This window comes from Macaca nemestrina, chromosome X (assembly GCF_043159975.1).
Source record: "Macaca nemestrina isolate mMacNem1 chromosome X, mMacNem.hap1, whole genome shotgun sequence".
Classification (NCBI taxonomy): domain Eukaryota; kingdom Metazoa; phylum Chordata; class Mammalia; order Primates; family Cercopithecidae; genus Macaca; species Macaca nemestrina.
Genome location: NC_092145.1, coordinates 72,432,745 through 72,455,182, shown reverse-complemented (window position 1 = coordinate 72,455,182; position 22,438 = coordinate 72,432,745). Strand labels below are relative to the sequence as shown.

The window sequence follows — 22,438 nt, the reverse complement described above, 5'->3', positions numbered from 1 at the left end:
GATCTCAGGCCTGGACTCCTAGACAGCATTTCTTGACCACCTCTGGGCTGGAGGGGAACCCACTGTCCTGAAAGATGAGTCCAAAACCAGGCAGCATTCACTATAAGCTAACTGAAGATCCCTTGGGCCTTAAATTAACATCAGCAACAGTCTGTAAATATGTCTTGTGTGACTATGCATGTGGTGGGCATGGGTTGAAGCTCCTTTGCCTGTGGAGAAAGAATGCAATAGTGGGAAAGACTGTGTCATGTGGTTTGAGAGCTAACCCAGCCACAGTGAAACAGAGCACTAGGTAGATTTCTAAGATTTTTGACTCCAGTCCCTATCTGCAGGACAGCATCTCCAGACCTGTCCTGGGCCTGGGGAGATTCATCACCCTGAAAAGAAAGACAGAAGCCTGACTGACTTCACCATCTGCTAATTGTAGAGCCCTAGGGCTTGAGTGAACATAAGTGGTAACCAGGTAGTAGTTTAGGTGGGCTTTGAGTGAGAACCAGTGCTGTGCTAGCTTCAGGTCTGACCCAATACAGTCACAGTACTAGAGAGCACTGATGGAGGTGCTTATTTTATTCCACCACCAGCCACAGGTAGCAAAGCACACAGAAAGAGGCTGTGGTTGCTTGAAGAAAGTAAGGAAAGAGAACAAGAGTCTTCCTGTAATCCAGAGAATTCTTCCAGATGCTATTCAAAACCACCAAGGCAGTACCTCTACAAATTTACAAGAACCATAGCATTACTGGTATTGAGATGCCCCCTAATGCATACATGGCTGAAATCACAATACCCACATCCTCTGGAATACTTAAAAATCCTGTCCAAGAAGAATGGGCACAAAGAAGTCAAGACTATGAAGACTACAATAAATACATAGCTCTTCAATGCATGAACACAAACATCAAGCATCAAGACTATCTAGGAAAACCAAATGAGCAAAATAAGGGACCAAGGCCCAATCCTGAAGTGACAGAGATACATGACCTTTCAGATGGAGAATTCAAAATAGCTGTTTAGAGAAAACTCAAAGAAATTCAAAATAATGCAGAGAAAGAATTCAGAATTCTATAGATAAACTTAACAAAGATATTAATATATTAAGAATCAGAAGTTCTGGAGTTGAAAGATAAATTGACATACTGAAAAATGCATTAAAGCCTCTTAGCAGAATTGATCAAGCCAAAGAAAAAATTAGTGAGTTAGAAGACAGGACAATCATCTTCAAGACTAATTGGAAAATACACAGAGGAGGAAAACAAGAATTTTAAAAAAGTATACTTAGAAGATCTAGAAAGTAGCCTCAAAGGCACAAATCTAAGGGTTATAGGCCTTTAAAGGAGATACAGAAAGAGATGAGGGGAGAAAATTTACTCAATGGTATAATAACAGAGAATAACAGAGAACTTCCGAAAACTAGAGACAGATATCAATAGCAAAGTATAAGAAGGTTATTCAACAAGAAGCAGATTTAACCTAAAGAAGATTACCTCAAGATGTTTCATAATGAAACTTCTAAAGGTCAAAGATAAAGGGCAAATCCTAAAAGCAGCAAGAAAAAAGAAACATGTAGCATACAATGAAGCTCCATTATGCCTGTCAGCAGACTTTTCAGTGGAAACCTTAAAGGCCGTAAGAGAGTAGCAAGACATATTTAAAGTGTTGAAAGAAAAATCTTTTACCCTATGTCAGGTTCCAACATGAGCTGAAGTCCAAGGGGGGTTGGTGAATGGGTGGTGGGTAGCTGAAAGAACACTCGAGGGATGATAGGTAGGTGGAACATGGCTTTATTCTTTTCTCCCTCTCCTAAACAGTCAACAGTGCAGTTAGATTTTTCACAGATAACAGTGGCTCAACACCAGGTATGAGCTCACACAAACAGGTTACATCAAAATGGCTACACAAATGTGATTACATAGTGCACAGGGTTGTGCACCTGTGCTCCAAACTGGCTGTGTCATGCTGTGCTGGATGTCTGCCTCTGTCTACTCCTGACTGAAACACAGCCATTTTCCTTACACTCTACCACCTAGGCCGAGTGAGTTGTCCTAGTGGGGAGTCATGCAGAGGCCACAGCAGCAATACAGGGAGCAACAACTCACTACTAATATTCTTGCTATGCTACCCGTAATTATTAGGGTCCAGAGTAGGCCAGAGCCCAGAGATGCCCACCACTACTATAGGGCATTGTCAATAAGGCTCTCAACTGCCTTCATTTTCTCAGAAACTCTTTGCAAATCTGCTGTTATGTTTTGTTGATTGTTAGTGATGAAGGTACAATATTGCATTCCCGAAAGAGCACAGGTGCCATCTTGGGCAGCAGTTAGTATGTCCAGGGCCATCCAGTTCTGCAGTACCACCTTCCTGGTTTGATCAACCTCATCAAGGAGGTTGATTCGGGTGTAATTTAAAGCTTGAGTGGTGTGCTCCACAAGGGCCATAACTTGCATTTCTACAGTTATGACACCTTCTGCAGGGATGGTTAATGCTAAGGGGTAGAGCCACCAGGGGGCTCATTGCACTCACAAAATCTGTGAACATAGCACCTCCCAGTTGTGTGGGCATCTAGGCAATGTGGGAATAACAGTGGTAGACACATAAGGCCACCCCCAGGTACAGTGGTCAGACCAGTACACTGTGAAATATGTCCATCCCATGTATCCACCACCCCATCTTTGGTGTAGTGACATATGTTATGTTTGTGCAGGCTATGGTAGACAACCACCCCACTGTGACATTATCCCAAGGTTGCTCTATACATTATGGTACCTGTGGTGCAGGCACCATGTGTTCTCCCACTAACCAGCCCCATCTATTATAGATGCTATAGGTGAGACAGGGGGTGGGCATGCAATGGATATTGCAGCACTCCCTATCCAAAGCTGGTGTATCGCATTCCAAACGTTGGTCATGGGACTCCAAGTAGTCTCTAAACATGTTCAGTTTTCCACAGAAACTGGACGTATGTGCCAGGGCAAGCCATCCACAGGTGTTGCTGGAAGGGCAGTGCCAATCCAACAGTTGAAAACATTGGTCACCTCAGAGTAGATGTCTGCCTATTCCACATTGCTGAAGGAGCATGTCAACCTGTGGTTAAAATGACAAAGCAGGCACAGGTATTAACAGGGTAAATCATGCCTCTCAGGCAAAATACAGACCAACCCTGCCCTAGGCAATTGTACCAAACCTTCTCAGCTCCCTATGGTGCCTTTGGATTCTATATCCATGCCAAAGTCACGGGGAAGCTCATATTAGGCCACACAGACAATACATATGTCCCCCAGAGGAGGATTTCTTCCCTGGCCACTCCCCTACAAATGATCAATTGCAGAGGGCATATATTAAATGCCCAAGGAGTGACATGTAAATCATACTATAGTCCCTCCCCCCAGGAGGCTATGATAGCTAACTATTGGCAGTGGGAGGATTGGACGGTCCATGGCCAAAACCAGGTTTTTTGTTCCCCTGCCTTAGTGGCATTGGGGCAGGCAACAACAGATTACCATTCATCCCCATACCTGGTCAGAGGAGGTCATCCTTGGTGTGTATCTAACTGGATAGGGGTGGCGAACCTGTGTAGCAGTGTCTCCACAAACACCTGGCTGCCTCTCTGTGGCCATTCATTCAAGGTTTGGAGCAGCAGGGCCAACCTTGAACTCCAGCCCTGCAAAGACAGGGAAGTAACATGCACGCATTACCCGTTTTTCAGGAGTCCATTACATTGCTCAATCATACCAACATCTTGTAGGCTATATGGAACATGGAATCTCCACTTTTTGTCCATCCATTTTGCCCACTGTTGAACCTGCTGTCCAGTAAAATGTGTTTCGATCACCATCCACACTGCCCCGAGTTCAACCCATTGACTATTTTGTCCACACCCAGTATTAAACCATATGATATCAGTACTAGGCTGGAGCATGACAGTGGTCCAGGTGGCAGTAACACCCCAACTGGACCCATTTATATACCATGCTCCATCAGGAATGGGGGGCAACGTTATTTAAATGGTGATGGTTCATGGTTTAAGGGTGGCTCAGGCTGACCCATCTCCTTATCTTGCATCAGGAGTACAGTTCCCAAGAATTCTTGTAATTCTGCTGCTAAGGGGTTCATACTCAGGGTACTCCACTGTTCTAAGTAGGTGCCCCACTTTGTTAAGGTGGATGTCTCTGCCATCTCAGTCCAGGGGGTTGTTACCCATGAATGTACCCATTCCGCTATAGGGTAAGTCATCCTCACGATGACTGTAGCCCATCCTGTCACACTCTCACAACCCTGAAGGGTGGCATATGCAGCTGCTAATTGCTTCTCTATTAATGAATACCTGAGCTCAGCTCCCTTCTAAAGTTCAGACCAAAAGCCTACCGGTGTTCTAAAGTGCTCCATTCACTGCCATAGGACCCAGCCAAAACCATCTGTGGTCACATGCACATTGGGTTCAAATGAGCATGCCAGGTCATAGGGTCTACTCTTGCTGTATGGCCCACTTAACTGCCAGAAAAGCCATATCAGCCTTATCCCAGTGCCAGGTAGTTCCCTTTTTTGTCAATCGATACAATGGTTTTATCATCTGAGCCAAATAGGGCATGAATGCCTGCCAATATCCCAAGATGCTCACCGAAATGTGTAGTTGCCTCATCACTATGGGCTGATATCCCCCAATTTTATGAATGATGGCCTCTGGTATGGCCTTGGTCTTGTTAATGGTGGAGTGTGCCCAGGTTCTTGACATCTTGAACAAAGAATTGGACAAAATGCACAAACAAAGCAAGGAAGGAATGAAGGGCTTTACTGATAAAAGAAAGTACACTCCACAGTGTGGTAGTGGGCCTGAGTATAGGGGCTCAAAGGCCCTGTTACAGAATTTTTGGTAGTTTAAATATCCCCTAGAGGATTCCACTGGATACTTGGGGTACACCCTATGTAAATGGAGAGGATGAAGTAAACTTACAAAATTATGTCATATGCCCTATAGAGAGGATATTTCCTATTATAGCTGAAGTGTGAATGGTCTTATGTTTCCTGCCCCCAGACCCTATTTTTCTGTCTCATCTTACCCCTGAGAGATGTGATCCCTATAAATATTTATGGAAGGCAAAGGGACTGGAGGTCTTTTTTTCTGTAACTGCTTCATGCTGGGTTGGGGCATAATCCCTACCTATTGGGGATCACGGAACTTTTGCCCTGTTCTGTCTGGTGGAGGCAGGGTAGCTTCTTGATGGCCAGGAGTGGGAGGGTGTTTTCACCTGGAACTGGCTGGAACCGTTGTTGCATGATTATCTGAAGCTTGATAGTCTCTAGGTGACAGGAAATGGATTTGGTTAAAATATTTAATAGGAACTTCAGGGCGTTGATACCGATGCTGTTAGAAATGTTTTAGATTTATGTAGGAGAAAAAAACAAAGCCTGGTCTGTTCTAGAATCTATGTGTTTCCTTAAAGTCTTAGTATGAGCGACTCCATTTTGCTTTGGTTTGGCTTGTTGAAGCCTAGTGTATGAGCTTAGTCCAAAACAATCACTTCCCAGAATTTTGTTCAAAAGCTTTCCCTGTTTTGTTCAGGTTCTCACTTAGGTGAGATTGTGACCAAAACTCAGAACCTTAGTGACCCTCTAAGTTACTGTCGTTTTGAGTTTTCAGTCTCAGCACATTATTTATAGGTTATGGTGTCCTCATGGCTGTACATTTCTTTTAGTTCCTGTTATTCCAGTTCAAGAGAGACCATATGACATTCTAGAGATAGCTGCATGAAAGCATTTAAAACCTTTCAACGAATACAGCACACCAGGGAGACTATTATTCTGACTATTGGGAGGATAATACCAAGAGTTTGGAGTTTGCTTTTTACCCAAGGTCATCATAAACCAAACTTTCTAAAATTAGATTAAAGAATGAGCTAGACAAAGAGTTTGCTCACCTAACTAAGTGATCTCTTTGTTAATCACCTACCACTGAATTCCTATAATTTTAATTTGATGTATTTTTCCATAGACTACAAGTGCCAGCAGTTGCACAGGTACTTTTCTGTATATCCAATTCTATTATTTAGTCTAACTTTTACAAGAGAATTTTAAGTCTGTTGTGTAACTGTAGCCTTTACAGTAGAATTTGCTATAGAACCTATCATGAGGGATACATTTTTTAACAATGCTTCTTTACTTTAAACCATGGAAAAAGGACCTATGAATGATGCCCTTTTAAAAAAGTGAAAGTCTTCTGGCAGTATTTTATTTAACCCATGATCTGAGTTAAGAGAAGTGAACCAGTGCTTTGTTTTTGACTGATTATGAGGCAACACATGTACCATTAAAGTTTTTGTTACCTACATTGGGCCTTCATTTTTTATTTATCAAAATATGAATTTATCCATGTGTAAGGCTGGCTGCAAACCACTTTATAATTAAAAATATAATCCCTAAGTGCACATAACAGACCAACTTTCCACTTCTATTTTTTGTGGAGGTATAAACAAGAAAAAAATTCAAAGATAAGAGTTTTTTGATGGAAAAAGTGTTAATGTCTGAACTTAGGAAAAGCTATTCACATTAAAGATGCCACTTTCTTCTTGGGAGAAGATTCCCTGGTTAGCCTTAACTCAAGGTTTCCAATGATTGCACAGTTCCAAAAGTGTGGAGGGACACTTCTCATTTGTGAGACCATGAACCCAAACCCCAAGGTTTTTGAAGTTTTGTTGTAGTGTGGATGACAAAGGCAGTCTTTCTCTGATGTTTCCAGAAGATTTAAAGCATAAAAACTTTCTTTACCTGATGAAAACACACTCTACACATAATAATTCACTGTTATAACATCAGCCCTCTTGCATAGGAAAGCTTTTATATAACCAGATAACATGCACAGAAAATAAGAATTGAATGAAATCCCTTCATGAAATGTATAAGTAACCCATCAGGTGATCAAAGGTACCTGAAGCTTTAATTGTTTTCTCAGGAATATGGGATTAAGCATTAGTTATAAAGTATTTTAAACTATTTGTAAGTTACCATACCAGTGTATTTAATTTGGATCATTCTATCTTTTCCATGATGAGTCATGAAATGCAGAACTTTCAATAATAAAAACTTTAAGGACTCAGGAAGGACAAGGTGACCATCCTGGTTCTCCATGAGTCCATCCATGATTAATTAAAATCAGACTTATATCTTCTTGCATACCAGTTGTTTTTTCAAAATAGTTGCATAGCACCGAAAACGAAATTTGCTTATTTCTATGGTTTACAATAGCATAACATAATGGCCATAAACATAGTTGATAGCATATACTTGGACATTAGAATTTTGGAAATCCCATACCATTTTGGAACATTAATATTACTAATATTAATATTATTCACAAAAAAAACCCCTAAAAATATTGAATGTCATTTTGGCATTCCCATGTACCTAAACATGTTAAATAATCATGTTTACCTCCTTTCTGGATGTTTTCAGAGGCCCTCTGATCCATCCAAAAAGCCAGCCATTAGGAAAGACAATTTTTAAACAGAAGTTTGATTTTGGATTTTCAAGTTACCATTAATTATTTATTTTGCCAAAATGATGACTGAGAAATTTCAAAGAAGTTAAAACCTTTTATAACCCTTTTGAGTTTAATTGCCATGTTCACACAGAGAACCTCTTCTGCAGGATTAATTTTCACAATTTTTCCACTACTTTTTTGAACCTTCAGCTTTTTCCTATCTAATTTAAAAGAATTCTTTAACCCTAGGCAAAAAATTACATTTCCATTCCTTCTTATAACCTTTTATTAGAAAACACATTTTACTGTTTTTACACACGTTGCATGTAAATCTATTTTCAGTAGATTTCATTACATGTTATAATGGTAATGTCAGGCCTCTGAGCGCGAGCTAAGCCACCATATCCCCTGCAACCTGCACGTATAAGTCCAGATGGCCTGAAGCAAGAAGCAAGTGAAGAATCACAAAAGAAATGAAAATGGCCAGTTCCTGCCTTAACTGATGACATTCCACCACAAAAGAAGTGAAAATGGCCGGACCCTGACTTAACTGATGATATTACCTTGTGAAATTTCTTCTCCTGGCTCATTCTGGCTCAAAAGATCCCCCACTGAACACCTTGTGACCCCTAACCCTGCCAGTCAGAGAAAAACCTCCTTTGGCTATCATTTTCCTTTACCTACCCAAATCTTATAACACGGCCCCACCCCTCTCTCCCTTCGCTGATTCTCTTTTAGGACTCAGCCCACCTGCACCCAGGTGATTAAAAAACTTTATTGCTTACACAAAGCCTGTTTGGTGTTCTCTTCACATGGACACAAGTGAAATTTGGTGCCATGACTCAGATCAGGGGACCTCCCTTGGGAGATTGATCCCCTGTCCTCCTGCTCTTTGCTTAATGAGAAAGATCCACCTACAAGCTCGGGTCATCAGATCAACCAGTCCAAGGAACATCTCACCAATTTTAAATCAGGTAAGCAGTCTCTTTTTACTCTCTTCTCCAACCTCTCTCACTATCCCTCAACCTCTTCTTTTGATCTTGGCATTATCCTTCAATCTCCCCCTTCTCTTAATTTCAGTTCCTTTCCTTTTCTGGTAGAGACAGAGGAGATGTGTTTTATCCATGAACCCAAAACTCCAGCACCAGTCACGGACTTGGGAAGACAGTCTTCCCTTGGTGTTTAAAAACTACGGGGATGCCTGCTTGATTATTCACCCACATTTCAGAGGTGTCATCACTGCGGGGATGCCTGCCTTGATTCTTCACCCTTAGTGGCAAGCACCACTATTTTAGGGGCAAGCACCCCCACCCCTCCTCTCCATGTCTCTACCCACCCCTTCTCCACTTTCTTGGGGGGCAAACACCTCCACTCCTTCTCTCTGTGTCTCTACCCACCCTTTCTCCACTTTCCTGGGGGACAAACACCTCCCACCCTTATTCTCCGTGTCTCTACCTTCTCTTTTCTCTGGGCTTACCTCCTTCACTATGGACAACTTTCCATCCTCCATTCCTCCCTCTTCTCCCTTAGGCTGTGTTCTCAAAAACTTAAAACCTCTTCAACTCACACCTGGCCTAAAACCTAAACACTTTATTTTCTTCTGCAATACCACTTGGCCCCGGTAGAAACTTGATAATAGCTTTAAAAGGCCAGAAAATGGCACTTTTGATTTCTCCATCCTACAAGACCTACACAATTTTTGTAAACAAAAGGACAAATGGGGGGGGGGCGGAGCAAGATGGCCAAATAGGAACAGCTCCAGTCTCCAACTCCCAGCGCGAGTGACACAGAACAGGTGATTTTTGCATTTTCAACTGAGGTACTGGGTTTATCTCACTAGGGAGTGCCTGACAATCAGTGCTGGTCAGCTGCTGCAGCCCGACCAGTGAGAGCTAAAGCAGGGCGAGGCATCGCCTCACCTCGGAAGTGCAAGGGGGAAGGGAATCCCTTTTCCTAGCCAGGGGAACTGAGACACACAACACCTGGAAAATTGGGTAACTCCCACCCCAATACTGTGCTCTACCAAGGATCTTTGCAAATGGGCACACAAGGAGACTATCCCACACCTGGCTGGGAGGGTCCCATGCCCAGGGATCCTCAGTCATTGCTAGCACAGGAGTCTGCGATCTTGCGGCAAGGCAGCAGTGAGGCTAGGGGAGGGACCCCCGCCATTGCTGAGGCTTAAGTAGATAAACAAAGTGGCTGGGAAGCTCAAACTGGGTGGAGCTCACAGCAGCTCAAGGAGTCCTGCCTGTCTCTGTAGACTCCACCTCTGGGGACAGGGCACAGCTAAACAACAACAACAACAACAACAAAAAGCAGCTGAAACCTCTGCAGATGCAAACGACTGTCTGACAGCTTTGAAGTGACCAGTGGATCTCCCAACACGGAGGTTGAGATCTGAGAACGGAAAGACTACCTGCTCAAGTGGGTCCCTGACCCCTAAGTAGGCTAACTGCGAGACATCCCCCACTAGGGGCAGACTGACACCCCACACCTCACACAGAGGAGTACACCCCTGAGAGGAAGCTTCCATAGCAAGAATCAGACAGGTACACTCGCTGTTCAGCAATATTCTATCTTCTGCAGCCTCTGCAGCTGATACCCAGGCAAACAGGGTCTGGAGTGGACCTCAAGCAATCTCCAACAGACCTAGAGCTGAGGGTCCTGACTGTTAGAAGGAAAACTAACAAACAGGAAGGACACCCACACCAAAACCCCATCAGTACATCACCATCATCAAAGACCAGAGGCAGATAAAACCACAAAGATGGAGAAAAAGCAGGGCAGAAAAGCTGGAAATTCAAAAAATAAGAATGCATCGTCCCCTGCAAAGGAACGCAGCTCATCGCCAGCAACGGATCAAAGCTGGATGGAGAATGACTTTGACGAGATGAGAGAAGAAGCCTCCAGTCCATCAAACTACTCAGAGCTAAAGGAGGAATTACGTACACAACGCAAAAAAACTAAAAATCTTGAAAAAAAAAGTGGAAGAATTGATAACTAGAATAATTAATGCAGAGAAGGCAATAAACGAATGGACAAATATGAAAACCATGACACAAAAAATACGTGACAAATGCACAAGCTTCAGTAACCGACTCGATCAACTGGAAGAAAGAGTATCAGCGATTGAGGATCAAATGAATGAAATGAAGTGAGAAGAGAAACCAAAAGAAAAAAGAAGAAAAAGAAATGAACAAAGCCTGCAAGAAGTATGGGATTATGTAAAAAGACCAAATCTACGTCTGATTGGGGTGCCTGAAAGTGAGGGGGATAATGGAACCAAGTTGGAAAACACTCTTCAGGATATCATCCAGGAGAACTTCCCCAACCTAGTAGGGCAGGCCAACATTCAAATCCAGGAAATACGGAGAACGCCACAAAGATACTCCTCGAGAAGAGCAACTTCAAGACACATAATTGCCAGATTCACCAAAGTTGAAATGAAGGAAAAAATCTTAAGGGCAGCCAGAGAGAAAGGTCGGGTTACCCACAAAGGGAAGCCCAACAGACTAACAGCAGATCCCTTGGCAGAAACTCTACAAGCCAGAAGAGAGTGGGGGCCAATATTCAACATTCATAAAGAAAAGAATTTTAAACCCAGAATTTCATATCCAGCCAAACTAAGTTTCATAAGTGAAGGAGAAATAAAATCCTTTACAGATAAGCAAATGCTGAGAGATTTTGTCACCACTAGGCCTGCCTTACAGGAGACCCTGAAGGAAGCACTAAACATGGAAAGGAACAACCGGTAGCAGCCATTGCAAAAACATGCCAAAATGTAAAGACCATCGAGGCTAGGAAGAAACTGCATTAACTAACGAGCAAAATAACCAGTTAATATCATAATGGCAGGATCAACTTCACAAATAACAATATTAACCTTAAATGTAAATGGACTAAATGCTCCAATGAAAAGACACAGACTGGAAAACTGGATAAAGAGTCAAGACCCATCAGTTTGCTGTATTCAGGAGACCCATCTCATATGCAGAGACATACATGGGCTCAAAATAAAGGGATGGAGGAAGGTCTACCAAGCAAATGGAGAACAAAAAAAGGCAGGGGTTGCAATACTAGTCTCTGATAAAATAGACTTTAAACCATCAAAGATCAAAAGAGACAAAGAAGGCCATTACATAACGGTAAACGGATCAATTCGACAGGAAGAGCTAACTATCCTAAATATATATGCACCCAATACAGGAGCACCCAGATTCAAAAAGCAAGTCCTTAGAGACTTACAAAGAGACTTAGACTCCCATACAATAACAATGGGAGACTTCAACACCACACTGTCAACATTAGACACATCAACGAGACAGAAAGTTAACAAGGATATCCAGGAATTGAACTCATCTCTGCAGCAAGCAGACCTAATAGACATCTATAGAACTCTCCACCCCAAATCAACAGAATATACATTCTTCTCAGCACCATATCACTCTTATTCCAAAATTGACCACATAGTTGGAAGTAAAGCACTCCTCAGCAAATGTACAAGAACAGAAATTATAACAAACTGTCTCTCAGACCACAGTGCAAAAAACTAGAACTCGGGACTAAGAAACTCAATCAAAACCAATCAACTACATGGAAACTGAACAACCTGCTCCTGAATGACTACTGGGTACATAACAAAATGAAGGCAGAAATGAAGATGTTCTTTGAAACCAATGAGAACAAAGACACAACATACCAGAATCTCTGGGACACATTTAAAGCAGTGTGTAGAGGGAAATTTATGGAACTAAATGCACACAAGAGAAAGCTGGAAAGATCTAAAATGGACACTCTAACATCACAATTAAAAGAACTAGAGAAGCAAGAGGAAACACATTCAAAAGCTAGCAAAAGGCAAGAAATAACTAAGATCAGAGCAGAACTGAAGGAGATAGAGACACAAAAAACTCTCCAAAAAATCAATGAATCCAGGAATTGGTTTTTTGAAAAGATCAACAAAATTGATAGATCGCTAGAAAGACTAATAAAGAAGAAAAGAGAGAAGAATCAAATAGACGCAATAAAAAATGATAAAGGGGATATCACCACCGAACCCACAGAAATACAAACTACCATCAGAGAATACTATAAGCACCTCTACGCAAATAAACTAGAAAATCTAGAAGAAATGGATAATTTCCTGGACACTTACACTCTCCCAAGACTAAACCAGGAAGAAGTTGAATCCCTGAATAGACCAATAGCAGGCTCTGAAATTGAGGTAATAATTAATAGCCTACCAACCAAAAAAAGTCCAGGACCAGATGGATTCACAGCTGAATTCTACCAGAGGTACAAGGAGGAGTTGGTACCATTCCTTCTGAAACTATTCCAATCAATAGAAAAAGAGGGAATCCTCCCTAAGTCATTTTATGAGGCAACATCATCCTGATACCAAAGCCTGGCAGAGACATAACAAAAAAAAGAGAATTTTAGACCAATATCTCTGATGAACATCGATGCAAAAATCCTCAATAAAATACTGGCAAACTGGATCCAGCAGCACATCAAGAAGCTTATCCACCATGATCAAGTGGGCTTCATCCCTGGGATGCAAGGCTGGTTCAACATACGCAAGTCAATAAACGTAATCCAGCATGTAAACATAACCAAAGACAAAAACCACATGATTATCTCAATAGATGCAGAAAAGGCTTTTGACAAAATTCAACAGCCCTTCATGCTAAAAACGCTCAATAAATTCGGTATTCATGGAACGTATCTCAAAATAATAAGAGCTATTTATGACAAACCCACAGCCAATATCATACTGAATGGGCAAAAACTGGAAAAATTCCCTTTGAAAACTAGCACGAAACAGGGATGCCCTCTCTCACCACTCCTACTCAGCATAGTGTTGGAAGTTCTGGCTAGGGCAATCAGGCAAGAGAAAGAAATCAAGGGTATTCAGTTAGGAAAAGAAGAAGTCAAATTGTCCCTCTTTGCAGATGACATGATTGTATATTTAGAAAATCCCATTGTCTCAGCCCAAAATCTCCATAAGCTGATAAGAAACTTCAGTAAAGTCTCAGGATACAAAATTAATGTGCAAAAATCACAAGCATTCTTACACACCAGTAACAGACAAACAGAGAGCCGAATCATGAATGAACTTCCATTCACAATTGCTTCAAAGAGAATGAAATACCTAGGAATCCAACTTACAAGGGATGCAAAGGACCTCTTCAAGGAGAACTACAAACCACTGCTCAGTGAAATGAAAGAGGATGCAAACAAATGGAAGAATATACCATGCTCATGGATAGGAAGAATCAATATTGTGAAAACGGCCATACTGCCCAAGGTAATTTATAGATTCAATGCCATCCCCATCAAGCTACCAAAGAGTTTCTTCAGAGAATTGGAAAAAACTGCTTTAAAGTTCATATGGAACCAAAAAAGAGCCCACATCTCCAAGACAATCCTAAGTCAAAAGAACAAAGCTGGAGACATCACGCTACCTGACTTCAAACTATACTACAAGGCTACAGTAACCAAAACAGCATGGTACTGGTACCAAAACAGAGATATAGACCAATGGAACAGAACAGAGTCCTCAGAAATAATACCACACATCTACAGCCATCTGATCTTTGACAAACCTCAGAAAAACAAGAAATGGGTAATAATTCCCTATGTAATAAATGGTGCTGGGAAAATTGGCTAGCCATAAGTAGAAAGCTGAAACTGGATCCTTTCCTTACTCCTTTTACGAAAATTAATTCAAGATGGATTAGAGACTTAAATGTTAGACCTAATACCATAAAAACCCTAGAAGAAAACCTAGGTAGTACCATTCAGGACATAGGCATGGGCAAGGACTTCATGTCTAAAACACCAAAAGCAACGGCAACAAAAGCCAAAATTGACAAATGGGATCTAATTAAACTAAGGAACTTCTGCACAGCAAAAGAAACTACCATCAGAGTGAACAGGCAACCTACAGAATGGGAGAAAATTTTTGCAATCTACTCATCTGACAAAGGGCTAATATCCAGAACCTACAAAGAACTCAAACAAATTTACAAGAAAAAAACAAACAACCCCATCAAAAAGTGGGCAAAGGATATGAACAGACAGTTCTCAAAAGAAGACATTCATACAGCCAACAGACACATGAAAAAATGCTCATCATCACTGGCCATCAGAGAAATGCAAATCAAAACCACAATGAGATAGCATCTCACACCAGTTAGAATGGCAATCATTTAAAAGTCAGGAAACAACAGGTGCTGGAGAGGATGTGGAGAAATAGGAACACTTTTACACTGTTGGTGGGATTGTAAACTAGTTCAACCATTATGGAAAACAGTATGGCGATTCCTCAAGGATCTAGAACTAGAAGTACCGTATGACCCAGCCATCCCATTACTGGGTATATACCCAAAGGATTATAAATCATGCTGCTATAAAGACACATGCACACATATGTTTATTGCGTCACTATTCACAATAGCAAAGACTTGGAATCAACCCAAATGTCCATCAGTGACAGACTGGATAAAGAAAATGTGGCACATATACACCATGGAATACTATGCAGCCAGAAAAAAGGATGAGTTTGTGTCCTTTGTAGGGACATGGATGCAGCTGGAAACCATCATTCTCAGCACACTATCACAAGAACAGAAAACCAAACACCGCATGTTCTCACTCATAGGTGGGAACTGAACAATGAGATCACTTGGACTCGTGAAGGGGAACATCACACACCGGGGTCTATCATGGGGAGCGGGGAGGGGGGAGGGATTGCATTGGGAGTTATACCTGATGTAAATGACAGGTTGATATGTGCTGATGAGTTGATGGGTGCAGCACGCCAACATGGCACAGGTATACATATGTAAGAAACCTGCACGTTATGCACATGTACCCTAGAACTTAAAGTATAATAATTAAAAAAAAAAAGGGCAAATTGTCAGAAGTGCTTTACATCCAGGCATTTTTCACACTTTGTTCCCTCCCTAGTCTCTGTTCCCCATGTGATTCCTCCCAAATCCTCCTTCTTTCCCTCCCATCTGTCCCCTCAGTCCCAAACCCAAGTGTCGCTGAGTCTTTCCAATCTTCCTTTTCTACAGACCCATCTGACTTCTCCCCTCCTCCAGGCTGCTCCTTGCCAGGCCGAGCCAGGTCCCAATTCTTCCTCAGCCTTTGTTCCTCCACCCTATAATCCTTCTATCACCTCCCCTCCTCACACCTAGTCTGGTTTACAGTTTGGTTCCATAACTAGCTCTTCCCCACCTGCCCAACAATTTCCTCTTAGAGAGGTGGCTGATGCTGAAGACATAGTCAGGGTACATGTGCCTTTTTCTCTATCAGACCTCTCTCAGATCAGTCAGTGTTTTGGCTCTTTCTCATCAGACTCCACTAAATATATACATGAATTCCAATATCTAAGTCTGTCCTACAGTTTAACTTGGAGTGACTTAAATGTCATCCTAACTTCTACCCTTTCCCCAGATGAACAGGCAAGAGTTTTTTTCTCTGGCCCAATCTCATGCTAACAATTGCCGGATCCATGAGCCAGACCTCCAGGAAGGTATTAGAGCAGTTCCCAGAGAGGATCCCCAGTGGAACTATCAGGCAGATACACCAGGTATAGCTAGGCAAGATTACATGATTTCCTGCCTAGTTGAAGGGCTTTAAAAGGCAGCTTACAAAGTTGTTAATTATGACAAACTTAAAGAAACTACCCATGGTAAAGATGAAACCTCAGTCCAAGTCATGGCTGGTTTGGCAGCAACCCTGAGATGCTTTACAGCCCTAGATCCTGAAGGGTCAGAAGGCTGTCTCATTCAAAATATGCATTTTATCACCCAGTCAGCTCCTGACATTAGAAAAAAGCTTCAAAAATTAGAATCTGGCCCTCAAACCCCACAACAGGAATTAACCAGCCTTGCCTTCAAGGTGTACAGTAATAGAGAGGAGGCTGCCAGACAGCAGTGCATTTCTGAGTTACAATTACTTGCCTCTGCTGTGAGAACAAACCCAGCCACACCTCCAGCACACAAGAACTTCAAAATGCTTAAGCCACACATGCCTAAGCTTCAGCAGTTAAGCATTCCTACAGGACTTCCTCCATCAGGATCTTGCTTCAAGTGCCAGAAATCTGGCCACTGGACCTAGGAATGCCTGCAGCCCAGGATTCCTCCCAAGCCATGTCCCATCTATGCAGGGACCCACTGGAAATCAGACTGTCCAGCACACCCAGCAGCCACTCCTAGAGCCCCTAAAGCTCTGGCCCAAGGCTCTCTGACTGACTCTTTCCCAGATCTGCTCAGCTTAGCGGCTGAAGACTGATGCTGTCCAATTGCCTCAGAAGCCCCCTGAACCATCATGGACACCAAGCTTCCGGTAACTCTCACAGTGGAGGGTAAGTCCATCCCCTGTTTAATCAATATGGGGACTACCCACTCCACATTACCTTCTTTTCAAGGACCTGTTTCCCTTGCCTCCATAACTATTGTGGGTATTGACGGCCAAGCTTCAAAACCCCTTAAAACTCCCCTACTCTGGTGCCAACTTGGACATTATTTTATGCACTCTTTTTTAGTTATCCCCACCTGCCCAATTCCCTTATTAGGCCAGGACATTTTAACCAAATTATCTGCTTCCCTGACTATTCCTGGACTACAGCCACATCTCAATGCTGCCCTTCTTCCCAACCCAAAGCCTCCTTTGCATCTACCTCTCATATCCCCCCACCTTAACCCACAAGTATGGGACACCTCTACTCCCTCCCTGGCAACCAATCACCTGCTCATTACTATCTCATTAAAACTTAATCACCCTTACCCCACTCAATGCCAGTATCCCATCCCACAACAGGCTTAAAGGGGATTGAAGCCTGTTATGACTCACCTGCTACAGCATGGGCTTCTAAAACCTATAAACTCTCCTTACAATTCCCCCATTTTACCTGTCCAAAAACCAGACAAGTTTCACAGGTTAGTTCAGGATCTGTGCCTTATCAACTAAGTTGTTTTGCCTATCCACCCTGTAGTGCCCAACCCGTACACTCTTTTGTCCTCAATACCTTCCTCCGCAACTCACTATTCCATTCTTAATCTTAAAGATGCTTTTTTCACTATTCCCCTGCACCTCTTATCCCAGCCTCTCTTTGCTTTTACCTGGACTGACCCTGACACCCATCAGTCCCAGCAGCTTACCCACGCTGTACTGCTGCAAGGCTTCAGGGACAGCCCTCATTACTTCAGCCAAACTATTTTTCATGATTTACTTTCTTTCTACCACTCTGCTTCTCACTTTATTCAATATATTAATGATCTTCTACTTTGTAGTCTCTCTTTTAAATCTTCTCAACAAGACAGTCTCCTGCTCCTTCAAGATTTATTCTCCAAAGAAAATTGGGTATCCCCCTCCAGAGCTCAAATTTCTTCTCCATCTGTTACCTATCTTGACATAATTCTTCATGAAAACACACGTGCTTTCCCTGCTGATTTTGTCTAATGATCTCTCAAACTCCAACCCCTTCCACAAAACAACAACTCCTTTCCTTCCTAGGCATGGTTGGATACTTTCTCCTTTGGATACCTGGTTTTGCCATCCTAACAAAACCATTATATAAACTCACAAAAGGAAACTGAGCTGACCCCATAGATCCTAAATCCTTTCCCCACTCCTCTTTCCATTCTTTGAAGACAGCTTTAGAGACTGCTCCCACACTAGCTCTCCCTCACTCATCCCAACCCTTTACATTACACACAGCTGAAGTGCAGGGCTGTGCAGTCAGAATTCTGACACAAGGACTGGGACCGTGTTCTGTAGCCTTTTTGTTCAAACAACTTGACCTTACTGTTTTAGGCTGGCCATAATGTCTCTGTGCAGCAGTTGCCACTGCCCTAATACTTTTAGAGGCCCTCAAAATCACAAACTATGTTCAACTCACTCTCTACAGCTCTCATAACTTCCAAAATCTATTTCCTTCCTCACACCTGATGCATACACTTTCTGCTCTCCAGCTCCTTCAGCTATACTCACTCTTCATTGAGTCTCCCACAGTTACCATTGTTCCTGGCCGAGACTTCAATCCAGCCTCCCATATTATTCCAGATACCACATCTGACCCCCATGACTGTATCTCTCTGATCCACCTGACATTCAACCCATTTCCCCACACAAGGGTTCTCCATCATTAATGCCTCTTTAATAAAAACTCTTCCCAAAGCTACTTTACTTCCAAAGGAAGCTAGAGTCATTCACTGCAAGGGCCATCAAAAGGCGTCAGATCCCATTGCTCTAGGCAACTCTTATGCTGATAGGGTAACTAAAGCAGCAGCTTGCATTCCAACTTCTGTCCCTCACAGCTAGTTTTTCTCCTTCTCATTGGTCACTCCCACCTACTCCCCCACTGAAAATTTCACGTATCAATCTCTTCCCACACAAAGTAAATTGTTCTTGGACCAAGGAAAATATCTCCTTCCAGCCTCACAGGCCCATTCTATTCTGTCGTCATTTCATAACCTCTTCCACATAGGTTACAAGTCCCTAGTCCATCTCTTAGAACCTCTCATTTCCTTTCCATCATGGAAATCTATCCTCAATGAAGTCACTTCTCATTGTTCCATCTGTCATTCTACTACTCCTCAGGGATTGTTCAGGTCCCCTCCCTTCCCTACACATCAAGCTAGGGGATTTTCCCCTGCCCAGGACTGGCAAATTGACTTTACTCACATGTCCCGAGTCAGGAAACTAAAATACCTCTTGCTCTGGGTAGACACTTTCACTGGATGGGTAGAGGCCTTTCCCAGAGGGTCTGAGAAGGCCACCACTGACATTTCTTCCCTTTTGTCAGATATAAGTCCTCAGTTTGGCCTTCCCACCTCTACACAGTCCGATAACAGACCAATCTTTACTAGTCAAATCACCCAAGCAGTTTCTCAGGCTCTTCGTATTCAGTGGACTCTTCACACCCTTTACCATCCTCAATCTTCAGGAAAGGTAGAAGGAACTAATGGTCTTTTAAAGACACCTCAGCAAGCTCAGTCTCCAACTTAAAAAGGACTGGACAGTACTTTTACCTCTTGCCCTTCTCAGAATTAGAGCCTATCCTCAAGATGCTACAAGGTACAGTCCATTTGAACTTTTATATGGATTCACTTTCTTGTTTGCCCCTGACCTTGTCTCAGACACCAACCCTCTAGGTGACTATCTTCCAGTCCTCCAGCAGGCTAGACAGAAAATCACCAGGCTGCTAATCTTCTCTTGCCTACTCCAGATTCCCAGCCATATGAAGACACCCTAGCTGGACGATCAGTTCTTGTTAAGAATCTGACCCCTCAAACTGTGCAACCTTGATGAACCGTACCCTACTTAGTCATCTATAGTACCCCAACTGCCATCCACCTGCAGGCTCCTCCTCACTGGGTTCACTGTTTCAGCATAAAGCTGTGTCTGTTGGACAGCTAGCCTAATCTCTCCTCTTCCTCCTGGAAGTCACAGGTACTCTCCTCTACTTCCCTTAAACACACTCGCATTTCTGAAGAACAGTAATAACCCTTATGAGCCTAATACATCCCTTCATTCTATTAGGTCTGTTTGTCCTTACCCTACTTTTTGCAACAGGGCTTTACGCAGTCACCCCCACAGCTAGACCCACTAGAATTCCCCTGGGTAACCTTTCATCTTCTCGATGTTCCTTCACGCTTCATCTCCAAAGCCCAATTACACACATCACTGAAACAATTGGAGCCTTCCATCTCCATATTACAAATAAACCCTCTATCAATAATGGCGAACTTAAAAACATTAGTACTAATTATTGCTTAGGAAGACACTTACCCTGTGTTTCCATCCTTGGTGACCTTCCCCTACTATCATCCCTACTCTCTTCTTTCTAGTCATACTCCTATTCATCATTCTCAAATACTCATAAATGCCCTGCTTTTGTTTACACTGCTGGTTTACACTGTTTCTCCAAGCCATCACAGTTGATATCTCCTGGTGCTGTCCCCAAACCGCCACTCTTAACTCCCTCTTAGAGTGGATAGGTGATCTTTGCTGGCAGGGTACCCTCCAATACTTTCATCCTGATGAAGTTCTGTTATTTATTTTTATACTCACTCTTATTCTCATTCCCATTCTTATGCCACCCTCTACCTCTCCCCAGCTCTCTCCACACATTATCAACCTTACTCACTCTCTCCTAGCCATTTCTAATCCCTCCTTAGCAAACAATTGCTGGCTTTGCATTTCCCTTTCTTCCTGCACCTACACAGCTGTCCCCGCCTTACATACAGACTGGGCAACATCTCCTGTCTCCCTACACCTCAGAACTTCCTTTAACAGCCCTCACCTTTACCCTCCTGAATAACTTCTTTACTTTCTAGAAAGGTCCAGCAAGACCTCCCCCAACATTTCACATCAGCAAGCTGCCACCCTCCTCCTCACTTACTTAAAAACCTTTCTCCTTATATCAACCCTACTATCAGCATATTTGGACCCCTCACAACACAACTACTGTTCCTGTGGCCGCTCCTTTATGTATCTCTCGGTAAAGACCCACTAGAATTCCCCTGGGTAACCTTTCACCTTCTCAATGTTCCTTCACGCTTCATCTCCAAAGCCCAATTACACACATCACTGAAACAATTGGAGCCTTCCAGCTCCATATTACAGATAAGCCCTCTATCAATAATGGCAAACTTAAAAACATTAGTACTAATGATTGCTTAGGAAGGCACTTACCCTGTATTTCACTCCATCCTTGGCTACCTTACCCTTGCTTGTCAGACTTTTTCCAGGCCCTCTTCTTGTTTACGTATACCCAGCCCCATAAATAACAGTGAAAGGTTGCTTGTACTCACTCAACGTTTTCTCATACACCATGAAAATTGAACCTCCCCCTCTACGCAGTTACCCCATTACAACCGGATGGCTGCCACCCTAGCTGGATCCCTAGGAGTCTGGGTACAAGACACATCTTTCAGTACTCCTTCTCATCTTTTTACTTTGCATTTCCAGTTTTGCCTCACGCAAGGTCTCTTCTTCCTCTGTGGATCCTCTACCTACATGTGTCTACCTGCTAATTGGACAGGCACATGCATACTAGTTTTCCTTACTCCAAAAATTCAGTTTGCAAATGGGACCGAAGAGCTCCTTGTTCCCCTCTTGACACCAACATGACAAAAAAGAGTTATTCCACTAATTCCCTTGCTTGTCAGTTTAGGAATTTCTGCCTCCACTATTGCTCTCGGTACTGGAATAACAGGCATTTCAACCTCTGTCACGACCTTCCATAGTCTCTCTTATGACTTCTTGGTTGGCATCACAGACATATCACAAACTTTGTTAGTCCTCCAGGCCTAAGTTGACCCTTTAGCTGCAGGTGTCCTCCAAAACCGCCGAGGCCTTGACTTACTGTTGAAAAAGGAGGACTCTATATTGTTAAATGAAGAGTGTTGTTTTTATCTAAATCAATCTGGCCTGGTGTATGAAAAACTCAAAGATAGAGCCCCAAAACTTGCCAACCAAGGAAGTAATTACACTGAACCCCCTTGGGCACTCCCTAATTGGATGTCCTGGGTTCTCCCAATTCTTAGTCCTTTAATACCTATTTTTCCCCTTTTATTCGGACCTTGTATCTTCTGTTTAGTCTCTCAATTCATCCAAAACTGTATCCAGGCCATCAGCAATCATTCTATATGACACATGCTCCTCTAACAACCCTACAATATCATCCGTTACCACAAGATCCTCCTTCAACTTGACCTCTCCCACTCTAGGTTCCCATGTCACCCCTAATCCTGCTTGAAGCAGCACTGAGAAACATCACCCATTATCTCTCCATGCCACCCCCAAAAAATTTTTGCTACCCCAACACTTCAATACTATTTTATGTTATTTTTCTTATTAATATAAGAAGGTAGGAATGTCAAGCTAAGGCATTGTGTCCTCTGTGACCTGCACATATAGACATCCAGATGGCCCAAAGCAAGTGAAGAA

The 22,438-nt window shown here is 42.7% G+C and overlaps 1 pseudogene; it reads left to right on the top strand.

The window, feature by feature from the left end:
* Window positions 1–4,667: 4,667 nt before the first annotated feature.
* Window positions 4,668–22,203, top strand: LOC139360675 (uncharacterized; annotated as a pseudogene).
* The last annotated feature ends 235 nt before the right edge of the window (window positions 22,204–22,438 follow it).